General features: G+C 44.7%; 12 non-coding genes across 12 annotated transcripts; all 12 read left to right on the top strand.

Annotated features, from left to right (window-relative positions):
* The first annotated feature begins 269 nt into the window (after positions 1-269).
* trnas-gcu (transfer RNA serine (anticodon GCU)) lies at positions 270-351 on the top strand. The gene has a single exon. It is a non-coding gene; the product is annotated as a tRNA-Ser (tRNA).
* Positions 352-877: 526 nt separating this feature from the next.
* Positions 878-950, top strand: trnaa-agc (transfer RNA alanine (anticodon AGC)). Its single transcript has one exon. It is a non-coding gene; the product is annotated as a tRNA-Ala (tRNA).
* Positions 951-1,631: 681 nt separating this feature from the next.
* On the top strand, positions 1,632-1,704 carry trnaa-ugc (transfer RNA alanine (anticodon UGC)). Its single transcript has one exon. It is a non-coding gene; the product is annotated as a tRNA-Ala (tRNA).
* A 682-nt stretch (positions 1,705-2,386) lies between these two features.
* On the top strand, positions 2,387-2,468 carry trnas-gcu (transfer RNA serine (anticodon GCU)). Its single transcript has one exon. It is a non-coding gene; the product is annotated as a tRNA-Ser (tRNA).
* Positions 2,469-2,994: 526 nt separating this feature from the next.
* Positions 2,995-3,067, top strand: trnaa-agc (transfer RNA alanine (anticodon AGC)). The gene has a single exon. It is a non-coding gene; the product is annotated as a tRNA-Ala (tRNA).
* Positions 3,068-3,748: 681 nt separating this feature from the next.
* On the top strand, positions 3,749-3,821 carry trnaa-ugc (transfer RNA alanine (anticodon UGC)). Its single transcript has one exon. It is a non-coding gene; the product is annotated as a tRNA-Ala (tRNA).
* Positions 3,822-4,503: 682 nt separating this feature from the next.
* Positions 4,504-4,585, top strand: trnas-gcu (transfer RNA serine (anticodon GCU)). The gene has a single exon. It is a non-coding gene; the product is annotated as a tRNA-Ser (tRNA).
* A 526-nt stretch (positions 4,586-5,111) lies between these two features.
* On the top strand, positions 5,112-5,184 carry trnaa-agc (transfer RNA alanine (anticodon AGC)). Its single transcript has one exon. It is a non-coding gene; the product is annotated as a tRNA-Ala (tRNA).
* Positions 5,185-5,865: 681 nt separating this feature from the next.
* On the top strand, positions 5,866-5,938 carry trnaa-ugc (transfer RNA alanine (anticodon UGC)). Its single transcript has one exon. It is a non-coding gene; the product is annotated as a tRNA-Ala (tRNA).
* A 682-nt stretch (positions 5,939-6,620) lies between these two features.
* Positions 6,621-6,702, top strand: trnas-gcu (transfer RNA serine (anticodon GCU)). Its single transcript has one exon. It is a non-coding gene; the product is annotated as a tRNA-Ser (tRNA).
* Positions 6,703-21,432: 14,730 nt separating this feature from the next.
* trnaa-ugc (transfer RNA alanine (anticodon UGC)) lies at positions 21,433-21,505 on the top strand. Its single transcript has one exon. It is a non-coding gene; the product is annotated as a tRNA-Ala (tRNA).
* Positions 21,506-22,187: 682 nt separating this feature from the next.
* Positions 22,188-22,269, top strand: trnas-gcu (transfer RNA serine (anticodon GCU)). The gene has a single exon. It is a non-coding gene; the product is annotated as a tRNA-Ser (tRNA).
* The last annotated feature ends 155 nt before the right edge of the window (positions 22,270-22,424 follow it).

Below are 22,424 nucleotides of genomic sequence, written 5' to 3'. Positions count from 1 at the left end.
CGTAGCCAAGTAGGACATGCAGAGGGTTGGTGTGACAGAGGAGAATGCTAGGGGCAGGGTGAGATGGAGGCAGACGATCCACTCTGGCAACCCCCAAGAAGAACAGGCTCAAAGAAGAAGCCAGCATCACTCCAGGCTTCTACCAAAGTGTTACGCAGCCCCTCGTCGGGGATCTGGAGTCAATCTCCCTGCGTCCATACACCAGCGATCAGCTCACACATTATCCCTCGTAAATTCCCAATGCTACTGGCAAAGAGCAGCGTGGGGCAGATGAGGTGGCCGAGAGGTTAAGGCGATGGACTGCTAATCCATTGTGCTGTGCACGCGTGGGTTCGAATCCCATCCTCGTCGAGAGCTCTTTCTGCTTATGTTGATGCATCTTGTCTGTGTAAGATTGGCTGCCAAAGCAGGCATGATGCAATGCTCTTCTTTGGCTGAGTATTCACTTTAGTTCACCACGTGGTCTTGTTGCACAGGTCATGTTAAAGAGAATGGTCTGCTAATATAGTAGCAGAAAGACGTTCTGCTTCCAGAATAGCAACATTCCTAATGGCCCACTTGCCCTACACTGAAAACCAAGGGGAGGAGGTCGGTAAGCATATTGATTAGAACCACCTCCCTCAGTTGGCTTCATTCAATGTGAATTAGCAGTGGCTCTAGTCCACAGTCCCTTGGATGTCCAGTCTCCTCAGTCTGTCTCTAAGGCTGATGGCATTCAGTCACGTTAGCATGACAGAGGATTGTCAGCGAGCCGCCTTAGTCTCTTAGCCAGCTCCTGGGCGCTTTGCAGATTTCAGGATTTGTGCCCCTTCCCTATTTTGATCATAGAACCAGTATGGACAAAGTGTAGACTGTAATAAGTAAGACATGTGGCACAGGGGAGTTAGCTCAAATGGTAGAGCGCTCGCTTAGCATGCGAGAGGTAGCGGGATCGATGCCCGCATTCTCCATTTGACACTTTGCTAGTCAGTGTCCCAATTGAATGCATGTGGCTTCCTTTGGCAAATCTTTATTTCACAGGTGTCGAACTCCAGGCCTCGAGGCCCGGTGTCCTGCAGGTTTCAGATGTATTCTTTATCCATCATAGGGGATTCAAATGGCTAAATTACCTCCTCAATATTTCTTGAAGTTCTCCAGAGGCCTGGTAATGAACTAATCATTGGATTCAGGTGTGTTGACCCAGGGTGATATCTAAAACCTGCAGGACACCGGCCCTCGAGGCCTGGAGTTGGACACCCCAGGTTTATTTGCACTTCTCCGCTCACTACCTTTCAGGTACTATCAGGTTAACGCTGGCTTCAAACCTCATCAATGTTTGACCATATGAAGTGATTGTCTCCCCTCTTACCCTCACAATAATGGCCGATGGCAGCAAAGAGTCCCCCGGCCCAGTCTGACATCTGTTTTCTCCAGAAGCAGCTGAAAGGGGCTTCCAGTGAAACTCTCCTGGCGTACTGCGTAGGGCCCAGACTTGAATCGCTCGGAAATGTCTCGTGTGAGTTACGATTGCACCAAAGGGTCTTGTTGTAGTTGACATGCCCAGAAAACATTGAAAGGGAGGTGTTGTGATTAGATCCACCTGAGCTGAAGCTCCGTATGGCACGATGAAGCTGCAGTGCTCAACCCTCAATGGGGAATTAGCTCAAATGGTAGAGCGCTCGCTTTGCATGTGAGAGGCAGCGGGATCGATACCCGCATTCTCCAGGACCCTTTTGCACGTCCGCGAGGAGACCCCGAGCCAAGTGTGTAGCCAATCCATTGGGCGTGGGTGGAGAGCAAATTCAGGGGTGATTTGTCACACAAGGATAGCAGCAAGTGCGAAAAGCAAGCTTTAGAAGACGGTAGTGAGAGCTGCTCTGATGTGTGGCACAGATGGAGTCTGCAGAGTTGAAGATGCTAAGCTTTTGCTTGGGAGTGTCCAGGATGGAACAGATGCGAAATGACCATGTGCGAGGGACAGCTGGGGTAGAGCCGTTTGCAGACGACGTTAGGCCAGCAAGGCTGAGGTGATTTGCGCATGTGCAGAGGAGGGATATAAGATATACTGGGAAAAGGGTGTTAAATACGGAGCTGCTGGGCAGGAGAATAAGAGAAAGACCAAAGACAACGTTCATAGACGTAGCCAAGTAGGACATGCAGAGGGTTGGTGTGACAGAGGAGAATGCTAGGGGCAGGGTGAGATGGAGGCAGACGATCCACTCTGGCAACCCCCAAGAAGAACAGGCTCAAAGAAGAAGCCAGCATCACTCCAGGCTTCTACCAAAGTGTTACGCAGCCCCTCGTCGGGGATCTGGAGTCAATCTCCCTGCGTCCATACACCAGCGATCAGCGCACACATTATCCCTCGTAAATTCCCAATGCTACTGGCAAAGAGCAGCGTGGGGCAGATAAGGTGGCCGAGAGGTTAAGGCGATGGACTGCTAATCCATTGTGCTGTGCACGCGTGGGTTCGAATCCCATCCTCGTCGAGAGCTCTTTCTGCTTATGTTGATGCATCTTGTCAGTGTAAGATTGGCTGCCAAAGCAGGCATGATGCAATGCTCTTCTTTGGCTGAGTATTCACTTTAGTTCACCACGTGGTCTTGTTGCACAGGTCATGTTAAAGAGAATGGTCTGCTAATATAGTAGCAGAAAGACGTTCTGCTTCCAGAATAGCAACATTCCTAATGGCCCACTTGCCCTACACTGAAAACCAAGGGGAGGAGGTCGGTAAGCATATTGATTAGAACCACCTCCCTCAGTTGGCTTCATTCAATGTGAATTAGCAGTGGCTCTAGTCCACAGTCCCTTGGATGTCCAGTCTCCTCAGTCTGTCTCTAAGGCTGATGGCATTCAGTCACGTTAGCATGACAGAGGATTGTCAGCGAGCCGCCTTAGTCTCTTAGCCAGCTCCTGGGCGCTTTGCAGATTTCAGGATTTGTGCCCCTTCCCTATTTTGATCATACAGCCAGTATGGACAAAGTGTAGACTGTAATAAGTAAGACATGTGGCACAGGGGAGTTAGCTCAAATGGTAGAGCGCTCGCTTAGCATGCGAGAGGTAGCGGGATCGATGCCCGTATTCTCCATTTGACACTTTGCTAGTCAGTGTCCCAATTGAATGCATGTGGCTTCCTTTGGCAAATCTTTATTTCACAGGTGTCGAACTCCAGGCCTCGAGGGCCGGTGTTCTGCAGGTTTCAGATGTATTCTTTATCCATCATAGGGGATTCAAATGGCTAAATTACCTCCTCAATATTTCTTGAAGTTCTCCAGAGGCCTGGTAATGAACTAATCATTGGATTCAGGTGTGTTGACCCAGGGTGATATCTAAACCCTGCAGGACACCGGCCCTCGAGGCCTGGAGTTGGACACCCCAGGTTTATTTGCACTTCTCCGCTCACTACCTTTCAGGTACTATCAGGTTAACGCTGGCTTCAAACCTCATCAATGTTTGACCATATGAAGTGATTGTCTCCCCTCTTACCCTCACAATAATGGCCGATGGCAGCAAAGAGTCCCCCGGCCCAGTCTGACATCTGTTTTCTCCAGAAGCAGCTGAAAGGGGCTTCCAGTGAAACTCTCCTGGCGTACTGCGTAGGGCCCAGACTTGAATCGCTCGGAAATGTCTCGTGTGAGTTACGATTGCACCAAAGGGTCTTGTTGTAGTTGACATGCCCAGAAAACATTGAAAGGGAGGTGTTGTGATTAGATCCACCTGAGCTGAAGCTCCGTATGGCACGATGAAGCTGCAGTGCTTAACCCTCAATGGGGAATTAGCTCAAATGGTAGAGCGCTCGCTTTGCATGTGAGAGGCAGCGGGATCGATACCCGCATTCTCCAGGACCCTTTTGCACGTCCGCGAGGAGACCCCGAGCCAAGTGTGTAGCCAATCCATTGGGCGTGGGTGGAGAGCAAATTCAGGGGTGATTTGTCACACAAGGATAGCAGCAAGTGCGAAAGGCAAGCTTTAGAAGACGGTAGTGAGAGCTGCTCTGATGTGTGGCACAGATGGAGTCTGCAGAGTTGAAGATGCTAAGCTTTTGCTTGGGAGTGTCCAGGATGGAACAGATGCGAAATGACCATGTGCGAGGGACAGCTGGGGTAGAGCCGTTTGCAGACGACGTTAGGCCAGCAAGGCTGAGGTGATTTGCGCATGTGCAGAGGAGGGATATAAGATATACTGGGAAAAGGGTGTTAAATACGGAGCTGCTGGGCAGGAGAATAAGAGAAAGACCAAAGACAACGTTCATAGACGTAGCCAAGTAGGACATGCAGAGGGTTGGTGTGACAGAGGAGAATGCTAGGGGCAGGGTGAGATGGAGGCAGACGATCCACTCTGGCAACCCCCAAGAAGAACAGGCTCAAAGAAGAAGCCAGCATCACTCCAGGCTTCTACCAAAGTGTTACGCAGCCCCTCGTCGGGGATCTGGAGTCAATCTCCCTGCGTCCATACACCAGCGATCAGCTCACACATTATCCCTCGTAAATTCCCAATGCTACTGGCAAAGAGCAGCGTGGGGCAGATGAGGTGGCCGAGAGGTTAAGGCGATGGACTGCTAATCCATTGTGCTGTGCACGCGTGGGTTCGAATCCCATCCTCGTCGAGAGCTCTTTCAGCTTATGTTGATGCATCTTGTCAGTGTAAGATTGGCTGCCAAAGCAGGCATGATGCAATGCTCTTCTTTGGCTGAGTATTCACTTTAGTTCACCACGTGGTCTTGTTGCACAGGTCATGTTAAAGAGAATGGTCTGCTAATATAGTAGCAGAAAGACGTTCTGCTTCCAGAATAGCAACATTCCTAATGGCCCACTTGCCCTACACTGAAAACCAAGGGGAGGAGGTCGGTAAGCATATTGATTAGAACCACCTCCCTCAGTTGGCTTCATTCAATGTGAATTAGCAGTGGCTCTAGTCCACAGTCCCTTGGATGTCCAGTCTCCTCAGTCTGTCTCTAAGGCTGATGGCATTCAGTCACGTTAGCATGACAGAGGATTGTCAGCGAGCCGCCTTAGTCTCTTAGCCAGCTCCTGGGCGCTTTGCAGATTTCAGGATTTGTGCCCCTTCCCTATTTTGATCATACAGCAAGTATGGACAAAGTGTAGACTGTAATAAGTAAGACATGTGGCACAGGGGAGTTAGCTCAAATGGTAGAGCGCTCGCTTAGCATGCGAGAGGTAGCGGGATCGATGCCCGCATTCTCCATTTGACACTTTGCTAGTCAGTGTCCCAATTGAATGCATGTGGCTTCCTTTGGCAAATCTTTATTTCACAGGTGTCGAACTCCAGGCCTCGAGGGCCGGTGTTCTGCAGGTTTCAGATGTATTCTTTATCCATCATAGGGGATTCAAATGGCTAAATTACCTCCTCAATATTTCTTGAAGTTCTCCAGAGGCCTGGTAATGAACTAATCATTGGATTCAGGTGTGTTGACCCAGGGTGATATCTAAAACCTGCAGGACACCGGCCCTCGAGGCCTGGAGTTGGACACCCCAGGTTTATTTGCACTTCTCCGCTCACTACCTTTCAGGTACTATCAGGTTAACGCTGGCTTCAAACCTCATCAATGTTTGACCATATGAAGTGATTGTCTCCCCTCTTACCCTCACAATAATGGCCGATGGCAGCAAAGAGTCCCCCGGCCCAGTCTGACATCTGTTTTCTCCAGAAGCAGCTGAAAGGGGCTTCCAGTGAAACTCTCCTGGCGTACTGCGTAGGGCCCAGACTTGAATCGCTCGGAAATGTCTCGTGTGAGTTACGATTGCACCAAAGGGTCTTGTTGTAGTTGACATGCCCAGAAAACATTGAAAGGGAGGTGTTGTGATTAGATCCACCTGAGCTGAAGCTCCGTATGGCACGATGAAGCTGCAGTGCTCAACCCTCAATGGGGAATTAGCTCAAATGGTAGAGCGCTCGCTTTGCATGTGAGAGGCAGCGGGATCGATACCCGCATTCTCCAGAACCCTTTTGCACGTCCGCGAGGAGACCCCGAGCCAAGTGTGTAGCCAATCCATTGGGCGTGGGTGGAGAGCAAATTCAGGGGTGATTTGTCACACAAGGATAGCAGCAAGTGCGAAAGGCAAGCTTTAGAAGACGGTAGTGAGAGCTGCTCTGATGTGTGGCACAGATGGAGTCTGCAGAGTTGAAGATGCTAAGCTTTTGCTTGGGAGTGTCCAGGATGGAACAGATGCGAAATGACCATGTGCGAGGGACAGCTGGGGTAGAGCCGTTTGCAGACGACGTTAGGCCAGCAAGGCTGAGGTGATTTGCACATGTGCAGAGGAGGGATATAAGATATACTGGGAAAAGGGTGTTAAATACGGAGCTGCTGGGCAGGAGAATAAGAGAAAGACCAAAGACAACGTTCATAGACGTAGCCAAGTAGGACATGCAGAGGGTTGGTGTGACAGAGGAGAATGCTAGGGGCAGGGTGAGATGGAGGCAGACGATCCACTCTGGCAACCCCCAAGAAGAACAGGCTCAAAGAAGAAGCCAGCATCACTCCAGGCTTCTACCAAAGTGTTACGCAGCCCCTCGTCGGGGATCTGGAGTCAATCTCCCTGCGTCCATACACCAGCGATCAGCTCACACATTATCCCTCGTAAATTCCCAATGCTACTGGCAAAGAGCAGCGTGGGGCAGATGAGGTGGCCGAGAGGTTAAGGTGATGGACTGCTAATCCATTGTGCTGTGCACGCGTGGGTTCGAATCCCATCCTCGTCGAGAGCTCTTTCAGCTTATGTTGATGCATCTTGTCAGTGTAAGATTGGCTGCCAAAGCAGGCATGATGCAATGCTCTTCTTTGGCTCAGTATTCACTTTAGTTCACCACGTGGTCTTGTTGCACAGGTCATGTTAAAGAGAATGGTCTGCTAATATAGTAGCAGAAAGACGTTCTGCTTCCAGAATAGCAACATTCCTAATGGCCCACTTGCCCTACACTGAAAACCAAGGGGAGGAGGTCGGTAAGCATATTGATTAGAACCACCTCCCTCAGTTGGCTTCATTCAACGTGAATTAGCAGTGGCTCTAGTCCACAGTCCCTTGGATGTCCAGTCTCCTCAGTCTGTCTCTAAGGCTGATGGCATTCAGTCACGTTAGCATGACAGTGGATTGTCAGCGAGCCGCCTTAGTCTCTTAGCCAGCTCCTGGGCGCTTTGCAGATTTCAGGATTTGTGCCCCTTCCCTATTTTGATCATACAGCAAGTATGGACAAAGTGTAGACTGTAATAAGTAAGCCATGTGGCACAGGGGAGTGTCAGATTATAATATTATTTTATGCCATGTTAGACCCTTAATTAAAGATGGTGAATTATTATGTAGTTTTAGTTTGCATTATTCTCCTGAATTAGAAGAAGGTGATAACTCTTGCATTTGTTAAGCTGAGTTGCATTACATTAGACTGCTGGTTTATTGTGAATGAATGATATTGTTTTATGATGCATTATACTGCTGAGTTATGAGAAATACTGTTTGCAGAAAGTCATCGTTGTATTTGTCTGATTAGAAGAGAACAGAACATACTGGAGTTTTCTGCCCCATCTCAGCAGGAGCAGATAAACAGGGAGCCAAGGTCGTAGCTTAGGCGCTGTGTGAGAGAAAGAATGTGAATGTTTAGGCTTTTATGATTAGGTGGGGGCCACTAGAGGCTATAAGAGTTTGATCAATGCTCCACCATTTTGAGATCCGATGCTGTCTGCGTACGGTGTCCATCTCCCACGCGTGTGATCATTAAAATCATCGTTTGACTCAACCCGGCCGGACCAGTGTTGTTATTGTGGTTTTTCCTCTTGTATCCATCCCCAATATTTGAATCCGTAACAGTTTTGGGGGCTCGTCCTGTGGTATTGGGGTGGAATTTTGGAGGTTTGGACGGTCCGAGGTTGTCGAACGGACAGGCACAAGCCAGTGGTCTGACGTGAGTGGGCATAAGCCGGCTTATACAAAGGTAAGGCACTACCTGTTGAATTATTTCCAAAGTGTGCCAAATTGGACATGATAAAATTAAAGTCTACTCACTGAAAGTACTGGTAAATGTCTGTTTTGATTTTGATGGAAAAAAATCTCATGAGTTGAAGCAGTTCGAGGCTGCTGAGAGAAATTAATGCAGTTTGAGGCTGCTGAGAAATAAATGCAGTTCGAGGCTGCTGAGAATCTAATGCAGTTCGAGGCTGCTAAGTTTGATAGGGAATTGGTCATTTTTTGTGAGTTCGAGGCTCCATTGGTTATGGTTGGACCTGAGTTGGTCATGTTGTGAGTTCGAGGCTCCATTGACCACTAGGTTGCAGCTGCTTCAGTCATACTCTTGTTTTGGGGTGCTGACTGTTGTTTCAAAGTGTTATAAATTATTACAGGACGGCAGTTCGAGGCTGCTAAGAAGCGCATAGCTCGGAGGTTACTCTCCCTCCTGGCCGTGGACGCGCGACCTTGACCTGTCGGCGAACAGGGTTAGTTCAGTTTGGCTTAACTGTGGGGTACGGGGCATCCTGGAATAAGCTAGGAGTTCGAGGCTCCTTACCGTGTTAAACGGTATCTGCGCTTTTTTGGACACTGTTAAATTGAGTTAGGGACTTTAGAGATGAGGCCAGATACAGTTAGAGGCTGATACTGGTTAATTGATCACAAAAAAGTTGGACTTTCTTCGGTTGGACCCGTTAACTTAAATTTGTCAAAATTGTGTAGGCGCTAAATCTGTCAGGCCTGACAGTGATTGTAAATATAAGACGTCTTTGTAATATAAAATAATAGAGCTGTGTGTGAGACGAGACACTGTGTGTGACGAGAGCGCGCTGCAGCGCTGCGAGCTATTTTTAGACGGTGTGTGAACATGCAAATGAGGTGGCTGCTGTGAAGCGCACAGAGGACTTCTGCTTCCTGTTTAGCGTGTTATTGAGTTTTTATAATTATGATTTGCAAATACTGTTAAAGACCTGTAAATAAGACGCTGATTTTGCTGATTATAATATTACAAATAAGGTTTTGAATGACTAGGGTGAATGTTTGATGTTTGGCTGAGTTTTGATATAGAAAAGACAAATCGTGCATGATTTAGACCGACACTTCAGTCGGCAGAGTAAGACTGAGTGATAAATACAGCTGTGATTTGTTTCAGTTTTATGGTGTGAAGCAGGATTTATAAGATTTTTAAAGTGTCCCTTGGTTCAGCCCAATAATATAAGCGGTTACATTTGATTTACTGTTGGTTTTATCATAATATAGGGTGTGATCAAGCACGAATTTCAGCTGTGTGTGTGACAGGAACTCTGCATGCCCATAAAAGGCAACGGCCAGACTGTGAGAAGTATGCACCGAGAGAGAGAGAGTAAAATCTAGTCAGATGAAGTGAATCAGGAGGTTTTTAGAAAAGAAATGGTAAGTGAAGGTTTTTAGAAAAGAAATAGTAAATGAATGTTTTAGTGTGTTAATACAGGTGGATTTCTCCCAACCTGGAAACCTGAGTACAGCGGCAAAAGCATAAACAGAATTGGGACGACAGACAGGCCAAGCTTTGGCTCAAAAGTTTACAGCTTGACCTCACTCTGTCCCCACCCTGAAAAGAAACTTAAAGGACATCTTCTCCTCCAGTTATCGGTTACCACCACTGGAAATTTTCAGGCAAGTTTTTGACTGAATTGTTATTGGCACCATGTGTCCCTGAATCTCACAAGCAAGCTCTAACTCCTGGCTGAAGACATGAAATGCTGTTATTTAAGGTAGGAAATCAAAATTTGGGAAACAAAATAAAAACACACACACAACCAGAGAAATGTATGAGAAAGGCACGTGTTAGAGAAATGCCTGGTTTGAGAAAAAAGTTAAAATAACCCACCTACAAACGCACACACACGCAATGAAGAAACTGCTTACATTCATGAACACGTGAAGATTTTTCAGCAAGGTTAAAGCAGCGAAACTTAACATACACCTGTTGCTGAATGATAAAGTTTATCCACTACTAACAAATAAACTCTCTGGGTTGCAGGACAACAACTTAACTTCAAAAAAAGACACTGGTCTGACCAACCAGTGATGACATAACAAATTTAGTGGTTAGAAGATTCAAATTGTGACATGTTTTCTGCTGATTGATTAATACAAGTGATTACTGAATGAAAGAAAATTCCTTTTATGGGCTTTTAAACATGATCTTAACAATTTTAACATGTACCTGTGTTGTCCTGTCAGCTTGGTGGGTTATGAGTTGATTATATGGTGGACACTGTACTGCTGAACAACAAACAATTATATTGCCATCACTGTTATAATCTTACAGTGACACAAAGTCTCAGATTTAGTTATTCTGAAAATAAGTTTATCAGACCAACTTTTATTTTCAAACACAACAAAGTATAACAGCCAACATACATACATACATAACTTTGAGAAAAAACAAAAAAAGGGGGAGAGAAGGCTGACACAGGGCCTGGCCCGGTGTTTCTCCCCTCTCTGAATAACACAGCCAACACAACATCATTTTCCTGTTCGTCTGTTTTTGTTTTGTTTTTGTTTTGTTTTTGTTTTTTCTCTTTATGCTTGATTACAGGCTGCTTTGCCGAGGCTGACCTGGACTCCTGCTCTCCCCTCTACCATCTTTGCTCTCTCCTCTACCATCTTTGATGTGACCCTGACCAAATGCTACAGCAGCTGGACCCACAACAACAACCTGAAAATGTCAACAGAGCTGCAGGAAAGCGATCTCATGCAGCGGAGACAGAGAGCATTAAATCCAAGGCCCGTTTCACTACACGGGGGAGATTTCCAGACAGCTTCAGCTGACAGAGCTGTGACGAGACGCCCATTAAGCCCAGAGGAAAAGTGAGGCCGAGCAAAAGAACGCTGACCTTAACAACTCTGCATTAAAACTGTGCAGGACAGTGACTGACCAACACGGATGATCGGGCAGCAAAAAGGGCGTGCCAGAGACAGGAGGAGTAACTGAGGTCAGGAGGCACCTCAGAATGGACAAAAGCACAAGAAGAAAATAAGCTGAAGGCACAGGTGTCGGGGCTCGGCCAGGAGCTGACCTCTGAGAAGAGCTGGACAGCAGAGCTGCAGAAGGCCGTGGAGCAAAGCAAGGAAAACATCAATGGACTTTAATCTGACGTGTACGGAAAAGACTCTGAGGTTTCTGCCCTCAGTAAGAGCTCAAGGCATCAGAGCAGAAACTGAGCATGGCTCAGGAGGAGCTGGCTGATAATCGAACCCATCAGTCAGGCTTAGAGTCCCAGACACAGGACTTGAAATCAGGCCGGAGCTTGCTGGAGCAGGAGGTCGCCAAACCTGACAAGAAGCTCCTACAGCAGGAGCAAACCCTGAAGGAGCTACAGAAGCAAAAGGGTCAAGTTAAGGAGGAGCTGGACAAGGAGAAGATGCAGGACACTGGAGAAAAGGACTGCCTCAATTGGGGCCAGAACCAGTATGGACAGAACTTTGAGCAGCAGCACCAATGGATGCAAACGGACTGAAATGGAGGAGGGCAGGACCCCAGGGCACGCCTCAGGCCGTGGTTTACCCAGAACACCAGAACAGGAAAGTGATGAACACAAACACACACAAACACACACAAACACACACAAACACACACATCTACATACACTGACTCAGAATGAAGAGAAACACACATATGAACACATATGCACTCGTTGATTCACTGAGAACTGACACACGCGCTGAGTCAATTGAGTGAGAAATGACACACACACGCGCACAAATCGAGATGCTGATTCAGTTCACTGAGAAGTGATCCACACACACACACACACACACACGCTGCTGCAATGAAGAATGCTTTACTAACAAATGCTTATGCTGACACGCAAAATGCTGCACACAAACATCCAAATACAGAATCTGTTACAACAACAAGAAGCCATTGATTGTTTATTGGTTAAATGCATTTCATGTCACCCAGAGGGCGTTTGTGTAGATGTAGGGGACAGGGTCTAAAGCAGTTTGGTTATGAAAACAATGTCTGTGCGTGATGTCTGTTTGTGGCTCAAGGCCTCGACTGAATTGTTTACTGTGCTTCACACAGCCTGATAAGGAGCAGTGGTACAGAGTGAAAATGATGAATTAACGGTGTGAGTTTTATTTCGGAGCGCCACATTTTTTGTGATCGAGATTTAATTGAAGGAGGAACACACTGAAAGAAAAAAAAAAAAAAAAAAAGGGCCAGCCCTTGGATTTACGTAAGCATCTCGTGTGTATTTAACACAATTGCCTCAGGCTTTAAAGCTCTGTACGAAATTCAACAACTCAATTTGTTCTCATTGAGATGACACGATACGATCTAATAAGAGTGGTTAGTTGCTGAACTCACGGAATCCACAACACCGCATAAGATTTCAAACTACAGGAAAATCACTGGAGTTATAAGAGGCAGACAGCGACACACACACCACATGCATGCTATTGCTATTTATTGTGGATTAACCTGTCAAGGGCAAGAACAAAATAATTCTGCATCAAATACCGGAAATCATAGCTTTCCTGTATTTCCTACATTGTTGGCATGCTGGTTGGTGCTGTTGCTCCACATTAAGAAGGTCCTGGGTGCAGGTCCACAGTCTGGCTAGTTTGCAGTGGTTTCTCTCTGGGTATTCTGGTTTCCTGCCACAGTGAAAAGTCATGCAGCTATTAGAGCTAGGTTAATTGATGATTCTAAATTATCCATGAATGTGAGTGTGAATGGCTGTTTGTTTCTATCTGATAGACTGATCAGCTGTCCGGGGTGTACCCTGCCTGGCAACCTATCACTTCAGGGTTATTTCCCGGCCCTGCTGCAACCAGGAGAAAGATAGGAGGATGGTAGTTGTTGTAGACCCATTCAATTTATATGGTAACCAGGATCTAGACTTTGTTGAGCCGTATGCAATATGAAGACAACATGTAGTATTTAAGTGACCAAGTAGAATTTGAATAAAAGTTATTGAATAGTGTTGAAATAAACTGACAGAGTTGTGAAGGATTAAAATATTCCAGGAGCTCAACTTACTCCATCTGAACATGTTTCAATCGTGTTTTATGAACACGAAATGCAGGTTTACTGAATATGAAAAGGTTGTGTTGATTTAACTCAGTTGTTTAAGTTTCTGCCAAAGCAAAACATTTGTGTGCAACCAGTGTCCATTATTGAATCAAGTAAATCCAACACGTTTTTTGTCAGGGCAAAAAGGAGTTACGGTCCCTGTATTCCTACACAATATTGTCCCAGGAGGGAGAAAAACCTTCTGGCGAAGTTTTGGTTGATTTTTGGGTTTTGCTTAACACTAGGTTGATTTTATCAGTGAGGTTTGGATTGTTTTCTTTCTCTAAGAGAGAGAAAGATGGTTTTATGCTTGGACATGTTTGCAATGGGCCCCAGTATTTGTTATTATATGAGTATTTTATTGGTTACGTTTGTTTTTGCTTTTGTTACAGTGCACTGAAATAAGAACATCTGAGAGGTGTGATCCACCGGTGGTGATATTTTGGTATTTTGTGAGTTCCTGATTTAACAAATCAGCTCTTTAATCCAGGCCTGAGAGATTGAACTTTAAAGCGCTATAAAATATTCTTACTGGAAACAGTCGCAAAGTATTTTTCTCCATGATTATAATGGGCTTGGGAGAAATTCACTTATATGGGACATTGATCACATGAGAAGTCCTGAGCCTAAAAGGATTGCAGCGAGTCAATCCAGTCAAAAAACAAGGAACTGTTTTCCTTTAAAATGATGACGTCATCTTGCTGGTGAGGGAGGCTCGAATAGCTTGCGCGTGAGACTCCATTAACAGCAACTTCTGGTATGAATGTGTGTGGATGTATGCATGTGGCTGGACTGTGATGGACTGACGACTAAAAGTTTTAACTGATTTGATACTGAGACAAAAACGGTACCGACTTTAGGATTAGTAAATGTCCACAAACAATTCACCCAGCCTATAAAAAAAGGTGGATGTTTTGTCTTGCTTTGATTTGTTTTTGCAGGAACAGAAGGATGACAGAGACTAAAGGGGGAGGCTGTAGCTTCACATGAGCGTGAACTGCAGACTGAACCCTTTGGTGGCTAATTTTGAGTTACTGATGTTTGCATTAAGAAAATTGTGTTTTAGTAGCTCTGTTTCGATTAATGTATCACATTATATTGTTGGAAAGGTCAAATGCTAAAGTGAAGAAAAGGTTTGATTTCACTCATGACTGAACATGTTATTATTAACCATAGCAGGCCACTGTAAAAAGCCAATTAACTTTTATAGAGGAAAAAAGAAAAGAAAAAAGCAAAAAAAAAAAACCCCTCTATTGATGTCTATGAATAACAGGGGAATGATAGGCTTGTCACATTCAAAATGGAGATATGTAAGGATAAACACTGGTCCCCATCTTTTAGGTCCTTTCATTGAAATAGTCAATAATTCAGAAAAGTAGAGATATAACCGACAGGGGCATGTGCTGAGAGGTGGTGCTGCACAGGAACAAGAGCAAAATAAAGAAAATTTTTGTGTTTAGCTTTGAGAAATTCAAATTAAAATGTACCATTACACTCAGAGGTTCAATATGAAATCAAATATATGCTAATTTTGTATGAAGTACATGACTGGTGACTGTTCTGTCCTGAGCTTTTGTTTTTACAGCACCCACTTGACCACACCAACAGTTTCTCGCCACCAAAAGGGGGTACTTGCAAAGAATAGGAAGGAATATCATCAAAACTGGGAAAGGTAAGCCCCAAAAAGGGGGTGATAACACCATAACTTTCACTTATGGTCAAATTCTCAAAATTTGACCCCCGGCTTGAAAAATTCTTCAAAACATTTAGAGACGGAGTGGAGTTTTAGATAAATATAATGTGCCAAACCACATGCGGATGGAGAGTTGGAATCGATAACATGGTGAAATAACACACAGGAAAATATTGACCATGTCGATTATGTTTATTCTAGTGTGCAGAGATTGGCTAATCTGACCAGGAAATGTTATAAAATGAATTGTCGGAACAGTCAGCGTTAAAGTCACCTTTGACAGTCCAGAGCAAGGTTATTATCGTTAATAATTCGGTCTAAACTGCTGCAAGTGAATTGGAAACAAAATGTGAATGAATTTAGGACACTTCATACTTATAACACAAGTGATGGTAAGCCATAACTTGATTAGGTAAAGCTATTAAGATAATTATGAGCTGCCTTGACACAAAGAAAGTGGAGTCCTTCACCCTGAAAGGATGGAATGATGCTCTGCCTCTGTAGTCAAGTTCAGACATAGGCCTTAAGCAATCATGAGCCACTAATAAGCGTGACATAATTCACAAATTTAAATAAACCACATTGGGTGAGCGACCCTGACAAAAGAAAATCTATGAGCACGCAATGAAGTGGATTTATTAGAGCCCATTTAACATCTGTCTTTCAGAAAGATAAATAAATAAATTGATTTGCATTAACAGACACACATTAAAAAAAAAAAAAAAAAAAAAAATCCCATTTGACACTGATAAATCCCTGTTCAAATAGAGTACATGTAAACGAAATATCGAAAACTAGAAGTGAAAAGAAAAAAAACATTTTCATTAACAGAAATAAAAATAAGAACAAAAAAGGAAAACTAACTAAAACTGTAATGAGCGTTCACAAAACTAACTAAAATTAACTGAATTTATAGCAAAAATAGGTTTAGTTTTCATTGATGTGTGCGTGTCCTACAATAGTCATGGGTGAAAATGAAGTTTAGTTTCCAGATTTTTTCTTGCCGTCTCATTATGCCAGCAGGTGGCAGTACGTTAGGCGAGTCGTCTGTGTTGCTGCTCTGTCCACGCGCAGAATCATGTCAGGAAAAGTCAGGAGAAAGCGCCAGAGTCCAATTTGGAATTACTTTGAATATGACTGTGTTTAGTATAAAGCAAGTGTCTTGTAGTGAAAAGAGACAAATTATGAGGGACACTTCTAAAGGGGAAAAAATCCCACAGACCTTAAAATGCACTTGAGAAGCTCACACAAGAAGGCTAACCTAGCTTACCTTGAAAAGGTAAGGGGGAGCACACTCCCCCTCCTCAGAGAGCTCCCCCACTCAACCCTCATCCCCAGAAAACAGAAGCTAACCCCATGCAAGGCAGCGTGATGCATCCCAAGACAACAGGACTGGGACATCTACATAACTGTGTGAGTCAATTGCCTACAAAAAGATTATCAATTCACTTGAACCAAAATTGCAAACACCCGGTGCTGCAAGAGTTAATAGTCTCAATACCCAAGGATAAGCAGAAGAGCATGACTGATATGATGAAACTGGGATTTTGTTACACTTAATTATTGCAAACACACCTAAACTATAACTGAAACTGATCAAAACTAAACTGAAACTAAGGATTTTCAAAAAAAAATAGAAACTAAACTAAACTAGCAAACAATTGGTAAAAACTAATTACAACTGACATAAAATTGAAAATCTGAAGTCGAAGCTAAATAAAAATAAAAACTAACGAAAATTGCAAATCTGTTAGAACCCTGATCCAGACTAAGATGGCGTTGGACATCTTCAGGGCGGAAAAAGGTTGGTGTGACCAAGGTGTGGTTTGGCTTGTTGTATGTATATTTCGAGATGATATGGCTCTGGATGGACCAGTTACCAGGGCATGGAAGGAGGACAGACTTATTAAATGAGGAGAAGGAATTTTCTGGGATTGAAGATCCTCTGGGTGAGTGGTTGACTAAAAGCATGCATAAAATAAAAGCTATTTTTCATTATTGCTTGGTAATAGATTGATAATTGGCCACATTTACAGCTGTATTGACTTGTTGTGGACGTAGTCTACTTCATGTTTAAGCACTCTAATTAACAGATTGAAAATAGAGACATTAAAGGAAGAATATGCAGCGCCACCCTGTCAGACGCCAGTAGCGATGGGGCTCAGTGATGAATCAGGTGAGCTGGATTCATGGCTGAAGCAAAACAAAGGTTCCCCTGCTGTGGTCAGTGAGGGAAAAACAGGGGGAAATGAAATTCAAAAGAGGCATGGATAAACGTTTATTTGTGAAGTTTGTAAACGGGATAAAAGGGGGTGTTTTACTGTTATTTTAGCATCAGCATTATTATTGCATCAGAATCATATAACAAGCATTGCATTAATGATTTATTGAAGCTTTTGACATTATATTAACATTTGTGTTCCGGTGATTGTCATAACCTCAGGTTAATCTTCTATTTACAGGTGTCAGGATAATCGTATGATCTTTCATTGCAGGTGTAACCAGGATCATTTTTATACATATTGCAGTTTGTTGCTCATTATAGAGTTGTGCTCAAGTTAATAAGGGTTAAGAGCTACAGTCAGCGCGATGTCTGGCTGATCTATGGACTGGAGTGACTTTGAGCATAGAAGGCCGCACGCGCTTACACGACACAAATATCATGCTTTTCTTGGCTCCGGGCGGAGCCTACTGGAGCTACGACACTGGATAGGAGAAAGTCTGATACTTTCTGAGAGATGAGGTCACTAACCTTTTCTTTTAATTTTCTAGCTCCGTTGATTTGACACATTGGAATGTGTCAAAAAAGGGGGGGAAGTTGGGTTTTAACATCAAACAAGGGTTATATGAACATTTTTATGACTTCATTTGTGTTTTAATAACTTAGGTATGGTACAGCTTAAGCCAATAGTGACCCAAAAGGTTTCCGGACTTTTTTAGAGAACCAGTGAGAAGCATAAATCATTTTTCCATGTTTAAGCGTGAATCATTGAAATAAATTGAATAGCGTTTAGAAGATAAAATGCCTGTGTTCACGAGAAGCTGAGTACCACACTGGAGAGGAAACCGTGGGACAGTAGGCGGAAGGAAACACATGAGTGGTTTTAATAATTTTCCTACACACCTTGCAAATGTGCTTATAAGGAGTTGGCACTTGGTCTTTTGAAGGTCATAAGCTTCGTCCGGCGTGATGGTCCGGACTGATATATTGCAGGTATTGACTTTGAGTGCAGAGGGCTAAATGCAAACACGCTTACACACACATAGGATATGATTAGAATAAGTCCCTGGGACATTCTGAATATTCTAAACCAATTCTGAATCACCAGAAGGTCAGTAGATAACAACAGTAGATTATTAGGGCTAGGCAGAGAGGTGTTTTGGTTTTCTGTCTCTTACAGAGAAAGGAACAGACACCAGACGAGGTCACAGATATACGAGGATCCTTCGCAGCAGAGGCAGACACAGTGACTGCCAAGACACCAACTGGGTCCAAGTGTCATGGCGTTTGGCCTCTGATTACTCACCTCAAAAGGATGGATCCCATAAACACAGCAATAACCATGAAGGGGTTGGCGGAGATCCAGGAACACCAGACCAACGAGGTTCGAGAGGCTCTTGGGCAAAAGGGGGACACGTTCCTGTTCCTTTTTCTGGGGAATACACGGGATACACAGGACCCGAGGATACACAGATCGTTGTTTGACATCGGGGCAGAATAATCCCCTGATCTGTGCAACGACTGAAGGGTTGTCTAACCCCTGAGGTTGAAGAAAGAAGAGCAGTGGATCACCCAACTGGAAGACACTGGTGGCTGCAGCAATAAAATAAAGGCTTAAAGCTCCTCGGACAGAGGTTCTAGTCTGAGTACGTCTGAAGGGTATAAGGTAGCACCAAAATAAAGCTGTGGGAGAACTGGGGAGTGTCATCTGTACCTGCTACTGTTGGAATAATAGTTCTTCTTGCACCTGGACTGCGCAAACACAGAGGTCATCTCACATATGGTTCGCCCAACAGGGGGACAAAGGGCCTCAGGGGTAAGAAGAAATGAACCCGGCCGCATTGGACTACAGGGTGTAGGTGAGCTCTTTATTCTAAAGAGCTCAACAGGGGGACTGTGAGATTATAATATTATTTTATGCCATGTTAGACCCTTAATTAAAGATGGTGAATTATTATGTAGTTTTAGTTTGCATTATTCTCCTGAATTAGAAGAAGGTGATAACTCTTGCATTTGTTAAGCTGATTTGCATTACATTAGACTGCTGATTGATTGTGAATGAATGATATTGTTTTATGATGCATTATACTGCTGAGTTATGAGAAATACTGTTTGCAGAAAGTCATCGTTGTATTTGTCTGATTAGAAGAGAACAGAACATACTGGAGTTTTCTGCCCCATCTCAGCAGGAGCAGATAAACAGGGAGCCAAGGTCGTAGCTTAGGCACTGTGTGAGAGAAAGAATGTGAATGTTTAGGCTTTTATGATTAGGTGGGGGCCACTAGAGGCTATAAGAGTTTGATCAATGCTCCACCATTTTGAGATCTGATGCTGTCTGCGTACGGTGTCCATCTCCCACGCGTGTGATCATTAAAATCATCGTTTGACTCAACCCGGCCGGACCAGTGTTGTTATTGTGGTTTTTCCTCTTGTATCCATCCCCAATATTTGAATCCGTAACAGGAGTTAGCTCAAATGGTAGAGCGCTCGCTTAGCATGCGAGAGGTAGCGGGATCGATGCCCGCATTCTCCATTTGACACTTTGCTAGTCAGTGTCCCAACTGAATGCATGTGGCTTCCTTTGGCAAATCTTTATTTCACAGGTGTCGAACTCCAGGCCTCGAGGGCCGGTGTCCTGCAGGTTTCAGATGTATTCTTTATCCATCATAGGGGATTCAAATGGCTAAATTACCTCCTCAATATTTCTTGAAGTTCTCCAGAGGCCTGGTAATGAACTAATCATTGGATTCAGGTGTGTTGACCCAGGGTGATATCTAAAACCTGCAGGACACCGGCCCTCGAGACCTGGAGTTGGACACCCCAGGTTTATTTGCACTTCTCCGCTCACTACCTTTCAGGTAGTGATGGGCAGATGAAGCTTCATGAAGCACTGAAGCTTTTCATCCAATTGGTTCCCCCCAGCGCAAAGCTTCTTGAAGCTTCATTTGCTCTAGTAGGACACCTACTGGATGTAAAAATATTAGTTGGCATGAATTTGAAGAGTGTGGCCTTTTGCACACAGCCTGTAAATGTCAACAACAAAAGGAGTGTGTAAAACATCTATATTGTAGTGATGGCAGTATAATGTTTATATTTATACTGGCAGTATGGAAAATGATTATTTGGAAATGCTTAAAATGGAAATGATCATTTACTGTGAGGTGAGGTGAGGTTGGGGTGTGGACAGTGGTTGTGCTTTTGTAACATTGAGGTATGGACAGCTACACACTGAGGCTTTGAGCCTCAGTCCTGCCTGTTCGCATTTTACTCTGTAAAAACTAAATTTCCACTGCTTTTATGGCCTTTTTAGTGGGGAGAACATAGCTAGGATTTAATGATTTAACAAATCTTTTAAATCCTTTGTCCTCCACAATGCTAAATGGCTGGGAGTCCTCAGTCACCATGCTAACCAGGTCTTCATCTATTTGAGATTCTTCTCCTGAGGAAAGACAACAAAAACAAAGCACAAATATAAATATCACACACGTAACTTATTACAGTTGTATAATATTGTTATATCATTTAGTAACATTACAGCATGCTGTATTATCATGGCATTTGATGGCTCACCTGGTCTTGCTCCACAATCGGTGTTCCCCTTATTCTCATGCAAAGCTCTGTAGTGCCTAAGCATGGATGAGGTGTTGTTGTTATATCCCAGCTCCCTGGCACATAGCAAACACTTCACCTTGTACAAAAGTAAAGACAGCTTAACATAAGTTTTATTGCACCATCAGTATTATGAAAATACATCTTCTGTAGAAATGTACATACCTTGTTGGGAGGAATAAGATCAAAATGTTCCCACACAGGGGAGGACATCCTCCTCTTCTTAGCCGGCTCCATTCTCTCCTGACTTTCTCTCCTAAACCTCCAAACTGTCTCCAAACTCTCACTAACCGCAACTCTCCATCAAACACCTACATTTTGAATGAAGTCTGAGGGGTTTATATCGCTGTCATAGCTCGCGGCAAAGTTCGAACCACTTCATGAACCAGTCGCGTGGTACAGCCGGGCAGCGAGGCTTCGGACGTCATCATTTTCAGCTCCTCCCATAAATGAAGCAAGCCTCGATACGCGCATCGCGGAAACACCCCCTCCATTACTCGACACAAGCTTCGAAGCCTCGATACAGAACGTCACATCACTACTTTCAGGTACTATCAGGTTAACGCTGGCTTCAAACCTCATCAATGTTTGACCATATGAAGTGATTGTCTCCCCTCTTACCCTCACAATAATGGCCGATGGCAGCAAAGAGTCCCCCGGCCCAGTCTGACATCTGTTTTCTCCAGAAGCAGCTGAAAGGGGCTTCCAGTGAAACTCTCCTGGCGTACTGCGTAGGGCCCAGACTTGAATCGCTCGGAAATGTCTCGTGTGAGTTACGATTGCACCAAAGGGTCTTGTTGTAGTTGACATGCCCAGAAAACATTGAAAGGGAGGTGTTGTGATTAGATCCACCTGAGCTGAAGCTCCGTATGGCACGATGAAGCTGCAGTGCTCAACCCTCAATGGGGAATTAGCTCAAATGGTAGAGCGCTCGCTTTGCATGTGAGAGGCAGCGGGATCGATACCCGCATTCTCCAGGACCCTTTTGCACGTCCGCGAGGAGACCCCGAGCCAAGTGTGTAGCCAATCCATTGGGCGTGGGTGGAGAGCAAATTCAGGGGTGATTTGTCACACAAGGATAGCAGCAAGTGCGAAAGGCAAGCTTTAGAAGACGGTAGTGAGAGCTGCTCTGATGTGTGGCACAGATGGAGTCTGCAGAGTTGAAGATGCTAAGCTTTTGCTTGGGAGTGTCCAGGATGGAACAGATGCGAAATGACCATGTGCGAGGGACAGCTGGGGTAGAGCCGTTTGCAGACGACGTTAGGCCAGCAAGGCTGAGGTGATTTGCACATGTGCAGAGGAGGGATATAAGATATACTGGGAAAAGGGTGTTAAATACGGAGCTGCTGGGCAGGAGAATAAGAGAAAGACCAAAGACAACGTTCATAGACGTAGCCAAGTAGGACATGCAGAGGGTTGGTGTGACGGAGGAGAATGCTAGGGGCAGGGTGAGATGGAGGCAGACGATCCACTCTGGCAACCCCCAAGAAGAACAGGCTCAAAGAAGAAGCCAGCATCACTCCAGGCTTCTACCAAAGTGTTACGCAGCCCCTCGTCGGGGATCTGGAGTCAATCTCCCTGCGTCCATACACCAGCGAGCAGCTCACACATTATCCCTCGTAAATTCCCAATGCTACTGGCAAAGAGCAGCGTGGGGCAGATGAGGTGGCCGAGAGGTTAAGGCGATGGACTGCTAATCCATTGTGCTGTGCACGCGTGGGTTTGAATCCCATCCTCGTCGAGAGCTCTTTCTGCTTATGTTGATGCATCTTTTTCCTCTTTTGCCTCATTTTTACAAGTGCATTTCTTCTTCTTGTGTAAATATAGTGTTCTCTTATGGCGTTATTTTTGTGCCACTATTCTGAGCGCACGTAAAAAAAAAACTTGCAGGTGCAA

The sequence above is a fragment of the Perissodus microlepis genome, chromosome 12, assembly GCF_051167445.1.
Source record: "Perissodus microlepis isolate ML-2025 ecotype Zambia chromosome 12, ASM5116744v1, whole genome shotgun sequence".
NCBI lineage: Eukaryota > Metazoa > Chordata > Actinopteri > Cichliformes > Cichlidae > Perissodus > Perissodus microlepis.
Note: the sequence above shows the minus strand (reverse complement) of the source record. Positions and strands in the feature narration are given on the sequence as shown.